General features: G+C 40.2%; 1 protein-coding gene across 19 annotated transcripts in view; it reads left to right on the top strand.

The window, feature by feature from the left end:
• Positions 1-803: 803 nt before the first annotated feature.
• ACSL4 (acyl-CoA synthetase long chain family member 4) overlaps positions 804-17,367 on the top strand; it is an 87,827-nt gene continuing 71,263 nt past the window's right edge. For all 19 annotated transcript variants that reach the window (XM_035289504.3, XM_035289502.3, XM_078362125.1 and 16 more), the window contains exon 1: positions 804-956. The gene's annotated coding sequence lies outside the window, so the exon portion shown is untranslated. The remainder of the gene's footprint in view (positions 957-17,367) is intronic.

The following is a 17,367-nucleotide window of genomic DNA, read 5'->3' as shown; positions in this document are numbered from 1 at the left end:
CTATGGTCTGTCCCTTGAAGTCCTCAGTTCGCTGGAATTTTATGTTTAATGGCAATTTCTTGCATCTGTTGTAACAACATTCGTATGACTGGCTTATAAGCTATGATCAGGGCCAGTAAGGTGTCACAAAGCTGCGGTGACTTTTCCTTATCAGTTGGGGGCTATTTTGCCATGAAACCATCGTGGAAATGGAAGAAAACGTGAAAATCCTGCGTCCCTGTGATATTTCACTAGTGGGAGAGAGTGGAGATCTTAACACAGTGAAAGGCAAGATAGATGGATGAGAGGCATTAGCTCAGGCTTAGAGGAGCAAGATGCTTTTAGTCAGCGTTAAGATAGCTCTCTAAACGAGGAGCAGTGAAATCCAAACAGGAGTATCTTTTGAGGGCAGCTGGAAGATGACTCCAGGGGAACTTTCATCCACTCGAGGGGTGGAGTTCTGCGAAGCAAGCCGCAGGTAAGGGCGTGGGGCAGTCCTGCGCCTCACCTCAATTAGGCGCAAGGACCTTCCGAAACAACCACACCAACAGCGAGCCTGACAGAAGCGGCTCGCCAGCCGGAGAAACAACTTGAGGCGAGCCGTTAGCCGCCCGGCCTTCCCCGCAGAGCCCCTCCCGCGCCCGGGGAAGCCCGCTCGGCTCCGCCTTTTCGGCTGACGTCCCGGGCGAGCGGGGGCGGGCGCGTGGGTGGGCCGAGCCGTCAACCGCCCGCGATTCGGCTGGCTCTGCCACACCACCGCGCGCCCCCGCTCCGCCCGCCCCTCCGGGCGCGTCTTTTCCGGGCTCGCGCCGCGCCCCGCCTCCGTTGGCTGTCTGTCTGGGTGCGCGCCCGGCGCTGCGGCTTTTTCTCCGGCCTCCGCGGCGGGCTCCTCCTCGTCCCAGCGCTAGCGGGCACGCGGCTCTTTTTTGCTAGCTTCCCGAGTGCCGGCTGCGAAGACGTGGTGGGCAGCCCCTCCGGTGAGTATCCCTGGCTGGGGAGGCTGCGGCCCCAGAATCCCTGTCCTGTCGGTACCAGGGCCCCATCTCCAGGGGGGCCTGGCGTACCTCACCTGAGCCGGGAGTAGGTTGGGTGGGCATTCCAGTTCCCGGAATCGGCTCGGTTTTTTTCTTGAGCCAGGGCGATCGATCCGCTCGCCTCCCGGGGGCTTGGAAGATTCCCGAGGTCACTGTATCTGCTCCTGTGATGGAGTCTGGGCTCCTCGGGACCCCAGCCTTCCTCTTACTGCCGCTCACCCCACCCTGAGGGCCAGAAGTCATCTTCCTGATCGGGGTACTAGGCTTTGCCACGGCCCTTTCCGGAAGAGACCACCAAATGTTTGCTAGACCTCCAAACGACCTTTAGGGTGCCCCTAAACCTCAACTCCATTTTGTACCCTCCCAGTCGCTCTGTAACTGAGGGCCAGGGAGTCTTTCTGGCCCTAGAAGCATCCGCCCTCTCGAATTTGAGGAATGCCCTTGCTTACGATATCTTCTTTGCTTCGGATATCTTCCTTGCTAACGTAGGTTTAGGTATGTTAGCACACGTCTGGATCCTGGTGAAGCATGCTTTCCTTCCTTACCCCATTCTCTCTGTCTACATCCTTGCCTTCAGTGGGTGCTATATATTTAGCATGAGCTTTATTCACTTCCTCTTCCTCTCGTTTGAGTGCCCAAAAGAACTGTGGCTGATGTCTAACGACACAGAAAAATCTAGGAGAATATGATTCATTGTTTAACCCCATCAAGGGGTTACATATTTTAAATAAGACGTCATTTCTCCTCTTCACTCCAGCATCTCCTCCTTCAAAGGCATTTTTTTCACCCTCTTGAAATTCATTAGCTCTATTCGCTCTTTTCACCTAAAAAAGGTCAGTCATTGCCCCGAGAAACAACAGTGAAATGCAAAATAAGAGTAAAATGGAACTGAAATGAATCTCTTTGGAAAAGTAAGCGGTTTGCTTTATTAGTTAATGGTCTCAGCGCTTCAGTTTCCTCTGCTTTATTAGTTAATGTCTCAGCGCTTCAGTTTTCTCTTCTGCAAAAATCAGTCTGTTGAACTAGAGCATAACTAGGGTTCCTTCTAGTGTTCTGATTCTAGGACCTCTAAATTCATGCAGGCTGCATAATGCAAATTTAACCTGATTAAAGCCTATTTCTCATAGTTGCTTGTCACTTTAGTGTTTCTTTTATGTTGCTCTAATAAGAAAGACTTTTAAATGTTCTTGATATGTAAAGCAGCAGGAGATTCAATGATGGTACTGCCTGCCAATGAACATATCAAGATTTTAATAGTGTAAGGCCTCTGCCTTAAATTGTAAAATAACTAATCTTTTGATCGAAACTGCTAAAGTGTAAGACATGTAAGACTCCTGTTAGAAGTAACACTGTCTCCCATTTAGGTGGCGGATGAAATATTAAACTGTCAGTATACTTGTACCTTAGAATAAAGTAGCTTATTGTCCTGTTATAAGAAGTAATTTGATAACTAAAAATCCATGGAAGATGTAATACAGCAATTGAAAGCTCAAGTAAATTCCGTTTTGTGTATTTATTTATTTATTTTTTTTTTTTGAAAATCCCCTAGTTAAAAAAAAAAAAAAAAAAACACAAGGCGCGGTGGCTCACGCCTATAATCCCAGCACTTTGGGAGGCCGAGGCGGGTGGATCAGGAGGTCAAGAGATCGAGACCATCCTGGTCAACAAGGTGAAACCCCGTCTCTACTAAAAATACAAAAATTAGCTGGGCATGGTGGTGCGCGCCTGTAGTCCCAGCTACTCGGGAGGCTGAGGCAGGAGAATTGCTTGAACCCAGGAGGCGGAGGTTGTGGTGAGCCAAGATCGTGCCATTGCACTCCAGACTGGGTAACAAGAGCGAAACTCCATCTAAAAAAAAAAATAAAGATATTTCTAGAGTCCTGTCCAATTCAATGACAAGAGAAATGAATTGGAACTCTGGAGAGGCTCAGGTTCTAGACCCAGCTCTAGCTAGATATATAACTTTGAACAAGTCACTTCACCTCTCTTAGTTTTTGCCTCTGTAAAATAAGTGTCTTTGTGGTTGTTGAAATAATCCACAGTTTCCCTAATTTGAATGATATATTCTTATATATATGACACATATATGTGTATATATGTATACACACACACAGTGCAATTTGCATTAAGGCTGTCATATATCCGGTTATACCAGTTGACTAGAATGTTTTTCTCAAAGGTTTGTGTGTAGTGGTTTCAATTTAGGTATGCTTAGTTCTTAATTTATCCTGATTAAATTAATTACTATATGTGAAAGTCTATAAACTCAGAAGCATTTTACTTTTTTTTTTTTTTTAAGATGAGGTTTCACCATTTTGGCCAGGCTGGTCTTGAACTCTGACCTCAGGTGATCCACCCACCTCAGCCTTCCAAAGTGCTAGGATTACAGGCGTGAGCCACTGTGCCCGGCAAACTCAGAAGCATTTTACAAATGTTGGGTATTATGTTAATTTCTGCTTGCAAGTGAAATGTGTGTTATATCACACTATTTTTTAAACATCCATGGCCTTTAGAAATTTATAAGGGAATGTGTATATACTGCGTAACAACTGTAATTGGCTAGGGACTTTAAAAGAATATGAGGGCAGCTCATTTATTTATTAATCATTCAACTGTCTTGTTCCTTCATCTGTCACTTCTTTTATGCCAGGCCCTCAGGACATGATGGTTAAGAAGACAAACCTTACCCTATGAGTTTATACTTTGGGCTGATGGAGATGGTTGTGGGGCATGTGGAGAGACAGATGTACATGCAGTTTACTTTTATTAAAAACAACAGTCAAATCAAAGACAGACAAAATTCTGGAGAAGTTAAGGATCCATTGGGAAGGAAGAGATGACTCTATTAATTGTAACCTGTGGATTCTTTAACATTACTTTTTTCTTCATCTTTTCACTTTCAATTGCTGAACCTTTAGCAAAAATAAAAGCTTTGTTTTTTTCCACTTCTACCACTGGCTGGTCTTATGTGCCCTTTCTTTCCCTTTTAACTTTTTATTTTGAGGTAGTTGTAGATTCACATACAGTTGTAAGAAATAATACACTTTCTCTAATTTTCCCCAATAGTAACCTCATGCATAAGTATAGTGTAACATCACAGCTACAAAATTGGCTTGGATACAATCTATCAACCTTACTCAGATATTCAGATTTCGTCAGTTTTAATGCAGTCATCTGCATGTGTGTATTTAGTTCTACATAATGTTATCACATGTAGATTCATATAAGCACCACCACAGTCAAGATACAGAACAATTGCATCACCACAAGGATCCTTTTTGTTGTCCTTTTATAGATGTAGTCATCTCCCTTCCTCCCTGACTCCAGGCAACCACTGATCTGTTTTCCATGTCTATAATTTTGTCATTTCAAAAATGCTTATATAAATGGAATCACACAGCATATAACCTTTTAAGACTGGCTTTATTTCACTCAGCATAATTCCCTGGAGATTAATGCAGGGAATGTACCCGTTATCAATAGCTCGTTCCTTTCCATTGCTGAGTAGTATTCCATGATATGGATGTCCTGCATTTTCTTTAACCAGTCACCTGTTGAAGGGCATCTGATGTTTCCAGGGTTTTTGTTATTTGTTTTATTTATTTATTTATTTATTGCCTATTATGAATAAAACTCATATGAACAATTGTTTACAGGATTTTGTGTGAACACGAATTTCTATTTCTCTTGAATAAATGCCCAAGAGTGTACCTCTTGGGGTGGTATAGCACTTGCATGTTTAGTTTTCTAAGGAACTGCGAATCCGTTTTCCAGAATGGCTGGACCATTTTACATTCCCACCAGCAATGTGTGAATATTCCTCATCCTTGTCAACATTTGGTGGTGTTACTATTTTTTATTTTAGCTATTCTGATAGGTGTGTAGTGATATTTCCTCCTAGTTTTAATTTGTATTTTTCTGATGGCACATGATGTTGATCCTCTTTCCATGTGTTTATTTGCTATCTCTATCTTCTTCAGTGAAAAGTTGGTTCATATCTTTTGTCCATTTTCTATTTGTATTTTTTTTAACCTGGTAAGTTTTAAGAGTTCTTTATTTTCTACACTAATCATTTGTCAGGCAGTGGTTTGAAAATATATTCTCCCAGTCTGTAGCTTCTCTTTCCAACCTCTTCACAGGGAATTTCACAGGAAAAAGGCTTTAATTTGGATGAGGTCCAGTTTATTATTTTTTCTCTATGGGCTGTGCTTTTGGTGTCAAGAAATCTTAGGAACTTTTCTTATTTAATTTTATTCCTTTCTGTTCTGAATAACATCCATTATTTCTATAAGCTATTTGAGCATTTTCTTTCAACAGTTTTAGAGCTCAAATATATTCTGTGAACAAGTGGTCTTGATGGATTAGAGTGTTAATACATATTCGCACATGCACTCCCTATATTAAAATGGCTGCCTTAAAAATATAATGTCTACCTCACCAGGCTGTCAAATGCAACATTAAAATTTGTATTTAAAATTAAATAGATGCACAATATGCAAAAGAGGTTCTTGGTTTCACTTTCTAAATTAAAAATATTTTGGCACAACTGTATTATTTTTCATCAAGGATTTTGGTAAGTAATCCAAAGAACAAATTTGTATTCTCATTTAAATGTACTTTGAAAGTCTACTTCTACATTTTGAGTAGTGAAGTTCTGAGTCACGACCATGTATTGAGCAGACTTTTCTACTCACTGTTGATTATGAGAGTAATGAATAAAAGATCATTGTATTGGACTGTCTAGACTGCATTATTCCTTTTATAGCAGCTACATAACATTCAAAACTGTCTTTTGAAATAAACATTAGGTTCAAGGTTATGCTTACAGTTTATATTTTCAAAAATGTATGTGCTCATATGAGAAGGACTTATAGGAAAAGGTTAGTGATTAGTTTTGAGAATATTCATTTCTGTAAAGCAGTACTGAAATTATTTCTCCCTTCAGTGTTACTATATTTACTCAAATATGTGTGCAATGAGGGAAGTAGATTCTTATTTGAAAAAGAGAAAACATTGGTATAAGGCAGGGGCTGGCAAAATACTGCCTGTGGCCAAATCCTGCCCACCACCTGTTTTTGTAAATAAACTTCTCTTGGAATATAGCCACATCCATTCATTTATGTATGGCTGGCTACATTCACAATACAACATTAGAGCAGAAACAGAGACCTTGTGGCCTGTGAGGCCAATTTACTCTCTGGACCTTTACAGAAAAAGTTTGCCGACTCCAAAGATAAGGTAACCTTGTAAATTGTTGATTCCATGTATGCATGTGCGCTCACACATGCGCGCACAAACAAAATTTAACAAACTACCCTGACTTTTTATACTTTCTGGTTATAGTTTCAGGCGATATTATGATTCAGGAGAGTGCATTCATTTTCTTTACTAAGTCTCCAAAGCACTGTGGTCTAGGAGTAGCAATAAGGAATGCATAGAGAATTGGAGATGGTTGATTTTGTTGTTAAGTATGGGTTATTTAAATGTAAATGTAAATTTGCAAGTGTGGCCACCAGTAAGCTGCAGATAGACTATGCAGTCTGTGATGTCTTTTGGAGATCCTGTTGTGAGCCATAGTGGTAATGAGAGAGCCAGGCATGGTAAGTGTTTTTGCTCCTGAAACTGCCATGTGATCTTTAAGTAGTAAGAGCCTATCAAACTGAACTTAGACTGTTGGTTTATTATTTTGTTTATACAACTTCCTTTTTTATAACTAAGAATTTGACACTTTAGTTCTTTTAAATGCTCTAAGTGTGATGTTGAAAATGAAAATTGAGTAAAGAGAGGTGGCTTTGTTTTTAGAAAGTAATAAATCTCTGTCTCTCATCATACACAAAATAATTTAAGAATATTAAAAAAAATCTAAGTATATATTAAAATAAAAACTTCTGGAAAGCAAAATACATCATAACCCAGTTAAAAAGACAAGTGATGGCCGGGCGTTGTGGCTTACCCCTATAATTCCAGCACTTTGGGAGGCTAAAGTGGGAAGATTGCTTGAGCCCAGGAATTTGGGACCAACCTGGGCAACATAGTGAGACCCTGTTTCTACCAAAAAAAAAAAAAAAAAAAAGCCAGGCATGGTGGCATGTGCCTGTAGTACTTGCTACTCCAGAGGCTGAAGTGGGAAAATCCCTTGAGCCTGGGAGGTCGAGGCTGCAGTGAGCTATGATTGCACCACTGTACTCCGGCCTGGGTGATACAGCCTGTCTCAAAAAAAAAGCTTTTACATATACAGTAGAAGCTTTAATTGATCTACACTTAATTGACTCACCACCTTGAATAATTTTTATTTCCATTGTAAAATACAGTGTACACTGAATACTTGCTATTAGTTGGTTCTCCAACTAATATGGTTGCTATTAGTTGGATCTCCAGTACTCCAGTATGCTTGTGTACCTACCACAGTAGATGTTTGTTTTTTTTTTTAATTACCAAACCTGTATATGTTGGTTGTATTTTTTTTTTTTTTGAGATGGAATTTCACTCTTATCACCCAGGCTGTAGTGCAGTGGTGCGATCTTGGCTCACTGCAACCTCCACCTCCTGGGTTCAAGTCATTCTCCTGCCTCGGTCTCCCAAATAGCTGGGATTTCGGGAGCCTGCCACCATGCCCAGCTATTTTTTTGTATTTTTAGTAGAGATGGGGTTTCGCTATGTTGGCCAGGCTGGTCTTGAACTCCTGACTTCAAGTGATCCACCCACTTCCGCCTCCTAAAGTGCTGGGATTACAGGCGTGAGTCACCGTGCCTGGCCTGGTTGTATTTGCTTTTAAAATGTCATTTGTTTAATATTTTGTAACCCGATGTAGTATGAGTGGGGGAAATTGGAGTTCTTTTTACTGAAAATTTACAAATGAAATAATATGATGTCTGGAATTTGCTTCATATTATACAAGGGGTGAGGGATGGAGGTGGGTTGTGGGTAGTATGGAAGAAACACAATTCAGCACATATGGATAATTGTTAAAGCTGAGTGATGGTTACTTTAGATTCATTATGATAAAGCAAATTGTTTTGAGAAGAGTTAATGATAGCAAGTTGCTTAAAAGAAAATACTGTCCAGTTAGATTAAGATAACTATGCAAGCTGTCTTGAAAAAATACAAAAATTTCAAAAGGTTTTATATTCACATTACTTTTCAGATGTCTTTTACGTTGGGTTTTTTTTTTTTTTTTTTTTGAGATGGAGTCTCCCTCTATTTCCTAGGCTAGAGTGCAGTGGGGCAATCTCGGCTCACTACAACCTCTGCCTCCTGGGTTCAAGTGATGTTCCTACCTCAGCCTCCCAAGTAGCTGGGACTACAGGTACCTGCCACCATGCCTGTCTAATTTTTGTTTTTTTTTTTTAGTAGAGACAGGGTTTCACTGTGTTGGCCAGGCTGGTCTCGAACTCCTGACCTTGTAATCCACCCACCACGGCCTCCCAAAGTGCTGGGATTACAGGTGTGAGCCACTGTGCTCGGCAAAGTTTTACCTTAAACATTTAATTTGAATTTCTTTCTTTTTATTTTTTATTTTTTGAGATTGAGTATTGCTCTTGTTGGTGCCCAGGCTGAAGTGCAATGGCATGATCTCAGCTTACCTCAACCTCCACCTCCTGGGTTCAAGTGATTCTCTTGTCTCAGCCTCCCGAGTAGCTGGGATTACAGGCACATGCTACCACGCCGGCTAATTTTGTATTTTTATTAGAGACGGGGTTTCTCCATGTTGGTTAGGCTGCTTTCGAACTCCCGACCTCAGTTGATCTGCCTACCTCGGCCTCCCAAAGTGCTGGGATTATAGGCATGAGCCACTGTGCCTAACCAATGTAATTTAAATTTCTTTAAAATCAGTGGGCCAGGAGTTAGAGAAAAAGGTCTTGGCCTCTTGGCCCCATATAGAAAATTTGAGGTTGGAATGGTGGCTCATGCCTGTAATCCCAACATTTTGGGGAGCTAAGGCAGGAGGATTGTTTAAAGCCAGTTCAAGACCAGCCTGAGCAATGTAGCAAGATCCTGTCTCAAAACAAAACAAAACAAACAAACAAAAGAAAAACCCAGCCGGGCATGGTAGCACACGCCTATGGTCCCAGTTACTTAGGAGGCTGAGACAGGAGGATGAGTTGAGGCCAGGACTTCAAGGTTGCAGTGAGTCATGATCACATCGCTGCACTCCACTCTGGGAGACAGAGTGAGATCCTGTCTTTAAATGAAAACAAAACAAAACAACAAACCCAGGTCAGGTACAGTGGCTCACCCCTATAATCCCAGCACTTTGGAAGGCCAAGGCACGAAGATCTCTTGAGGCCAGGCGTTTGAGACCAGCCTGGGCAACATGGTGAAACCCCATCTCTACAAAAAATACAAAAAATTATTTTTGAGTTGGAGTCTCACGCTCTTGCCCAGGTTGGAGTGCATGGGATGATCTCGGCTCACCTACAACCTCTGCCTCATGGATTTGAGCAAGTCTCCTGCCTCAGCCTCCCGAGTAGCTGGCATTATAGGCACCTACCACCACGCCTGGCTAATTTTTGTATTTTTAATAGAGATGAGGTTTCACCATATTGGCCAGGCTGGTCTTGAATGCCTGACCTCAAATGATCCACCCACCTCGGCCTCCCAAAGTGCTGGGATTACAGATGTGAGCCACTGCACCCAGCCCAAAAAATACAAAAAATTAATTGGGCACGGTGGCATGTGCCTGTTGTTCCAGCTACTGGGGAGGCTGAGGAGGAAGGATTGCTTGAGCTCAGTAGATGGAGGTTGCAGTGAACCATGATAACTCAACGTCACTGCATTCCACCCTGGGTGACAGAGTGAGACTCTATCTCCAAAAAACAAAGCCAGGCATGGTAATGCACACCTGTAGTCCCAGCTACTTGGGAGGCTGAGGTGGGAGAATAGCTTGCACCTGGGAGGCAGAGGTTGCAGCGAGATAAGATCACACCACTGCATTCCAGCCTGGGCAACAGAGCAAAACCCTGTCTCAAAAACAAAAAACAAACAAAAAAGCCCTCCCAAAAGAAATAAACCGAAACCACATACACAAAGAAGTTTGGTGAATGAGTGTATATATACCACTGATGAAATGAAGATGCAGTGTTTGCCATGCATATTTTTTTATGATCATTTACCTGAAATTCACCTTTTAAATTATGTAACTGATTGTTCCAAATCACATTAGACAAAAGGGTTTCTACTGCATAGTATCCATAATATATAAAGAACTCCTACAGATCAATAAGAGAAAGGTACCCACTAAAAAAAGCAAAAAGTGGCAGAAGATTATACATGGGCATTTCCCAGGAAAAGAAGTAGTGGTGAATAAAAAAGAAAAGATTTTCAAATTCACTCTGGTTATTAGGGAAATGCAAACCATTTTTCATCAGACAGATTGGTAGAAGTTCCTTAATATCCACTTTTAACAAATAGGCACTCTTATACACTGTTATTGAGAGTGCACACATATAACTCTTTGCTGAAGAATACTGCAATTATCTCATTTTAAATGTGCATATATTTTGACCCAAAAATTTTATTAGCAAACAATTCTTGGGGCGTATCACCTGTGTATAAAACTATGTATAAGGTTTCACTGCAGTGAAACTGTTTATAACTGTGAAAATTTGGCAGTATGCTAAATATCCATTATTAGGGGCATGATTTAAAGAATGATAGTTTATACTGTGGAATACCATTAAGCTATTAAAAAGAAGAAAAGCTTCTTGGATAGAACTACAACTATATACACTGCCATAGGAGTTCCAAAGTATGCTGTTAAGCAGGGGAAGAGAGGCAGAGGGAGTCAAAGAACAGTTGTATACCATGATTCCACTTATCTAAAAATAAATAAACTCGTCATATGTATGGGTAGTACAAAACAATCTGATTGGTACACATCAAGAGTAATTATTCCTGGAGGAGAAGGGAGTGGCATTAGAGGAAGGCAGTCTAGTTTTACTTTTTCCTTGTACAATTCTATATGTTACAATTTACAATTACTGTTTGATAGGTATACATATTACTAATATGAAACATTTGCATACTGGAGGATGCTTATAATATGATTCCTTCATTCAACAACACTCTCCTAGAAATGTAATTAATGCCTTGTACTGAGAGAACACTCCAGTTATTAAAAAATGATGTTTTCTCCCATTGATGAAGTAGTATTTGTATTTTCTAAATTTTTGACACCAAAAATGTAAGTATCGAAAAGAATAAAAGCAGTAATTTCATATCCAGAGATGTTCATTGTTAACTTTTTGGTGTATATGCTTGTGCTTATATGTATGGACACTTGCATGCACATGTGCACATACATATAAATCATCTTTCTACAAAAATGGGTTTTTACTGTATATACTGATTTGTAACTTGCTTCTTTAACTCACCATTATATTGTGAGCATCTTGCAGGATCAGTAACTCTAAGTAAGTGAAAAAGACATCTGACATCTGGTGGGAAAAGACCAACATTGTGCCATGTAAATATAGTGTTTTAGTTAAAATAACTGGTTTCTAGGACAAACTATAATTTTAAAAAACGTAATGGTCACCAAAGTAAGTAACCAAGGAATTTTAAAGTCTTTAATGTTGAATCAGTTCAGTTCTGTTCTGAACTATGAACATGTTATTTACATTGTAGTTACCAGTGATGATGTAAAAGTGTGCAATATATTAAAATATCATTAGGACGCTTTTTTGGGTGGAGTTTGATTTTAATGAAGAATTAAAAACTGAACCTGAATGGTTATTTTTGTTCAAAGAAAAACCAACTGCTGTGACTAGTTTTTGGTAAAGGCGTGTGTAGTTGTATTCTTTTATAATTTATAAAAGTAAAGAATATCCAGGTATCTGTAGCAACATTAACCTTTTCCTATAGTATCTCAGCTTGTAGTTTATCAAATTGATTATTAGGAGAACTGTGTCAAAGAATCAAGTTCGATTTGGGCATGTATGTATGTATGCTACTTTTTCTTGTTATCTAGAAGTATTTGTTACATTTGCTGAAGACCCATTATAACTGCCTTTGAGTTTATGCTGTAGGACTTAGAGGTGAAAATACCTTACTTTTGTTGAAGGCTTTTTGTTACCTATTATTTTCCATGAATTCAACAGTACATTTTACAAAAGAGGATTCTACCTGGTAGTTGATGGTGTTAATGTGAAGGCCCAACATAGCTACTCAAGTTTTTGTTATGGCGACTGAAACAGTGTCCCTATTCTCCAAAGCCATTTAGGCGTTTTTGGAATTGATTTCACAGTACATAGGATTTTAGGTGCTATCAAGTCAGCAGATTTTAAAGGGAATCAGAATAGAGCTTAATGAGAGGGCATGTGAGATTAAACTTTTAGAGAGGTATTGAAAATGTTCGTGGTGGATTCTAGTGGTGGTTATGAAGTTAATGCAGTGGGGAGGTATGGTGAAATACGTGTTTTTTCTCTTTTCTTTTTTTCTCTCTCTTTCTCTTTCTTTCCTTTCCTTTTTCTTTCTTTCTTTTGTTTTTTTTTGGAGTCTCACTCTGTTGCCCAGCAGGCTGGAGTGCAGTGGCACGAACTCAGCTCACTGCAACCTCTACCTCCTGGGTTCAGCCTCCCAAGTAGCTGGGACTACAGGTGCACACCACCAGGCCTGGCTACTTTTCATATTTTTAGTAGAGATGGGGTTTCACCATGTTGGCCCGGCTGGTCTCAAACACCTGATCTCAGGTGACCCGCCCGTCTTGGCCTCCCAAAGTGCTGGGATTATAGGCATGAGCCACCACGCCTGACCTCTGTTTTTTCTTAGGTATACTCTTTTATTACCTTTGATGTGGACCTAAAGTATTTTAATACTATAAATAATGTTATGGTTTTGAAGAGCCAACTCTCCTGGGGATACCTGAATGATGTTTTTTCAAAGAAAACTTGGAGAAATAGGCATAGCTGCCACTGTTAAGATGGTGAAAATTCGCTGTGCTCAGAATGGGTTAGTAATTTCTCCTTTTCAAATGAACTGAAAACAGAAAACTTCCTTCAGTCAGGAGACAGGAACTTGGAGAATGAGCATAAAATTCAGTCATGGCTTTAAGAAGAAAAAGAAGAACTAGAACTAATACCACATGGGATGAATCCAAGTAAAAGATCCTATACTTCACATGACCACTGAAGATACTAAGTGGAGAAGCAGCTTCAAAGAATAGTTGAAAAATCACAACTTTACTGAAGAGTAGAACTGGGCGGAAGTAGCTGTAGCAATTGTTAAGTAGCTGTAGCAATTGTTAGATGAATATGTTTCAGACAAACAGCAGAGAAGAGAAGAGCAGGCCTAGGATAATGGTATTCCTTCACCTGGAACCTTGGAAACTTTCCTAATTTGGTCAACGGTCAATTGCAAGGTTAGTCTAGGATAGTTTAAAGTCTTTAGTGGAGTATTGGGGGTTCAGAAAGTATCAGGAACCAAGGTAAGACCCAGAGGGTTTTAGAAGGCATTGGAGTCCCTCTGTACCCAAATGACTTTTTATAGGAGTAGGTTAGAATTTCTGTGAAGCAAAATGTTTCCATAATTTGGAAACTAGGAAAGGCAGGTCTCAGGCACACAGTATTGGTGAATTCTAGCAATCTGTAGATGGGAAGGTATGTAGTTTTTTTTTTTTTCCTTCAAGTAGAAATACGTTAGCATATTCATTCCAATACAGTTACATATTACATTTTTTAAGCAAAATGACTGACTTAAATATGTTATACAGCTTAAACTTTTCCCCAGAAAATTTTGGACTGTTTTAATAAGATTTTGTTTTTAGTGTAAAGTATTAAGGCCAGGATTTTTATGTGGAAGCAGGTTTTTAAAAAAATTATATACACATTGACTTAATTTTAACATCCTCTTGATCACCAAGAGATTAAGTATTTAAATGTTTGTGGGAAAGTCGCTTTTTTTTTTTGAGATAGAGTCTCGCTCTGTTGCCCAGGCTGGAATGCAGTTGCACAATCTTGGCTCATTGCAATCTCTGTCTCCTGGGTTCAAGCGATTCTCCTGTCTCAGCCTCCTGAGTAGCTGGGATTATAGGCCTGCGCCACCACACCTGGCTCATTTTTGTATTTTTAGTAGAAAAGGGATTTCACCATGTTGGCCAGGCTGGTCACAAACTCCTGGTCTCAAGTGATATACCTGCCTTGACCTTCCAAAGTGCTGGGATTACAAGCCTGAGCCACCAGGCCATTCCCCCAAAGAATTTATTTCATTACAGGTGGTATCCTTTAAAGTACAGTCTGTTTTAGAAGAGACAGTAGCAGAATGAAAACTTTCATTGGTGACTCCCCCATCTTGTTTTTTATTCCTGTTTAAAATGGATTTCCCCAACATCATCGTTATAGCTCAGCCATACCTTTGCATTTCTTTGTGGACTTGGTTAGAACTGAATGATTGATGATTTTCAGTCCCAGGAGTACAAAATAGGGGAGTTGACACTTTCACCAGCCCTCCCAGCTGTCTTGAATCCTAGCTTAGTAGGGGTCACTCTCAAGCTGCAGTAGGCACAAGAGCTTTTACATAGGTGGCACTTCTGACACTTAGAACATTCTAGTGGTGGGATAGTTCCTCAACCCTGTCTTATCTCTGTGGTACCTTGCATCTATGCCGTTGTTGTTTGGTTACATAAAATGTTGCTAGGGAATGATTGGCCTATGATTGCAGTGGTAACATTTAGTAAAATGGAAGATTTATTCCTAACACACGTTTTAGAGAGCTGATCTTTTTTATTGAAAAACCTGTGGCCTGGCGTGGTGACGCATGCCTATAATACCAGCACTTTGGGAGGCCAAGGCTGGCAGATCACCTGACGTCATGAGTTTGAGACCAGCCGGGCAAACGTGGTGAAACTCTGTCTATACTAAAAATAAAAAATTAGCTGGGCACGGTGGCAGGCACCTGTAATTACAGCTACTCTGGTGGCTGAGGCAGGAGAATTGCTTGATCCTGGGGAGGGGGTAGGGTCAGAGGTTGCAGTGAGCTGAGATCCTGCCACTTAACTCCAACCTGGGTGAATGAGACTCTGCCTTAAAAAAAAAACCAAACAAATAAAACAAAACCTATAACCCTAAAGACCATAGTTTTTGTTTTGTTTTGTTTGTTAGCCTCATAGGGATAAAGTACTTACTTATAATCTTGTTTCCAATTGTCTTCCACCAAGGAAGCCTGTTAACTGTCTTCCTACACTCCCTTTGAAGGATCACCTTGCTCAGGGCACTGCCAGCTTAAAAGAGGAGGTGGATGCTGTACTACGACATTACCAAAGATGAGGAGTAGTGGCAGTGAACTTACAGTCTGTAGCCAGAGTACACCTTGAGTTTTAAAAACCGAGAATCTGAGATCTAGTCTGTACTTAAGAGACATATTTAAATAACAAATTGTAGACTATGGGATCCCCTCCCTTCCCCTCCTCTCCCTCTTTCTCTTCTATTTTTGTGACAAGGTTTTACTTCCATGACCCGGGGTGGAGTGCAGTGGTATGATCTCGGCTCACTGCAACCTCCACCTTTTGGGCTCAAGTGATCCTTCCACATCAGCGTCCTAAGTACTGGGACCACAAGTGTGTGCCACCATTTCTGGTTAATTTTTGTATTTTTTGTAGAGATGGGGTTTTGCCATGTTGCCCATGCAGGTTTCCAACTCATGAGCTCAAGCAGTTTGCCTTCCTCAGTCTCCCAAAATGTTAGGATTACATGAGTGAGCCACTGTGCCTGGCTGACAATGGGATTTCTTAAGCTAAGTAGTATATTGAGAAGTCTGTAGTATTTCATTTGATGATCACAGTCTCCAGTGAAAATCTGCAAAATTGAGTCAAAACTGAATTTGTCTTTCTTTTTCAAAGTTGGGATTATAGTTATACAACACTTACATGTTACCTTAATGACTTCAGTGAGATGTAAGCAACACATTTTGAAGCAGCTGACTTTGGTCGAAAGAATTATTTTTCTCTAATTTTGCATCATTCCTAGCAAATTATAACATTAAGGTCATATTATTTGTCCAGTCTTTAATGTTGTAATATTTTATTCTAAAATCATGAAATCATGGGAAAATGTTACTTTTGCATTGTGAGGAGTGAGTAGGAATTTGTTTAGGACAGAAAAACAGATCTTAGAATTGTGGACTCTGCTGATGACCTGTACCTCTTTAGTTAAAATCTAAGTTGAACAGTTACCTGTTTGAGTTGTATAAAACTGTTCTGTGGAATGATCTTCTAAACCATGGGTGTCTAACCTTTTGGTTTCCCTGGACCATGCTGGAAGAATTGTCTTGGGCTACACATAAAATATGCTAACACTAATGATAACTCATGAGCTAAAAAAAAATTAAAACTAAAGATTTGTACATAATTTTCATGATATCTCCCACCACAGATAAGCAAAAAGTCCTTGCATTCAAAGGGTTGGACATGGCTGTAAGTCTAAACTATTACAATTTTTGTTGAGTTTGATTCTTGGCCAGGATTGGGGCCATGTCCTGTTGTTGCCAGACTGTTTTTTTTTTTCCTTGCTCTTATTGGCACTGTCCCATTGCTGCTGAAAGACCAGGATGCTGTCTGGGCTTGGCACAAGGCTCTGAACCTCAATGTCATTCCCTTCTACTTTTAGGCATTAGCAGCTCTGAAGACCATAAGATGGGGCTTTTGAAAGCATTTTGATATTAATCCTGTCTTACTCTTTTTTTTTTTTAAGTCAAGACGGAGTTTTGCTTTTGTCACCCAGGCTGGAGTGCAATGGTGCGATCTTGGCTCACTGCAACCTCCGCCTCCTGGGTTCAAGCAATTCTCTTGCCTCCGCCTCCCTAGTAGCTGGGATTATAGTTGCTTGCCACCACGCCCAGCTAATTTTTTGTATTTTTAGTAGAGGTAGGGTTTCATTATGTTGGCCAGGCTGGTCTCAAACACCTGACCTTAGGTCATCTGCCCACTTCGGCCTCCCAAAGTGCTGGGATTATAGGTATGAGCCAATTTTATTCTTAAAAGAAAAAAAAAAAATCTGGCTTATAAGACACGGTCACATAGCCATCAGTCAGAATTCAAGATGTATGGGAAGAGAGACCAGTTTTGTTTTCAAAACCGTCCTCTGTATTGGCCTTAGTTTTGCTTTTGATGAAAAAGCAATCTACCTTCTTATCTTTTATTGCTATTCACATTGGTTGCAGATACTTAAGGGAGGATTGAATTTCTGCCTAGTTTAAAGGTGATATATCTTAAATAATCACAGAAATAGCTGCAAAAGGATATCTTAAAGGTACATTACATTGCAGATTTAACAGAAACTAAATGCATTAGGGATACATGGGCAATATCTACTAGTAGGAAATACCAACACTGTTAGGATTACAGCAGATTTCTTGGCTGACC

The sequence above is a fragment of the Callithrix jacchus genome, chromosome X (assembly GCF_049354715.1).
Source record: "Callithrix jacchus isolate 240 chromosome X, calJac240_pri, whole genome shotgun sequence".
In the NCBI taxonomy this organism is placed as follows: Eukaryota; Metazoa; Chordata; class Mammalia; order Primates; family Cebidae; genus Callithrix; species Callithrix jacchus.
Note: the sequence above shows the minus strand (reverse complement) of the source record. Positions and strands in the feature narration are given on the sequence as shown.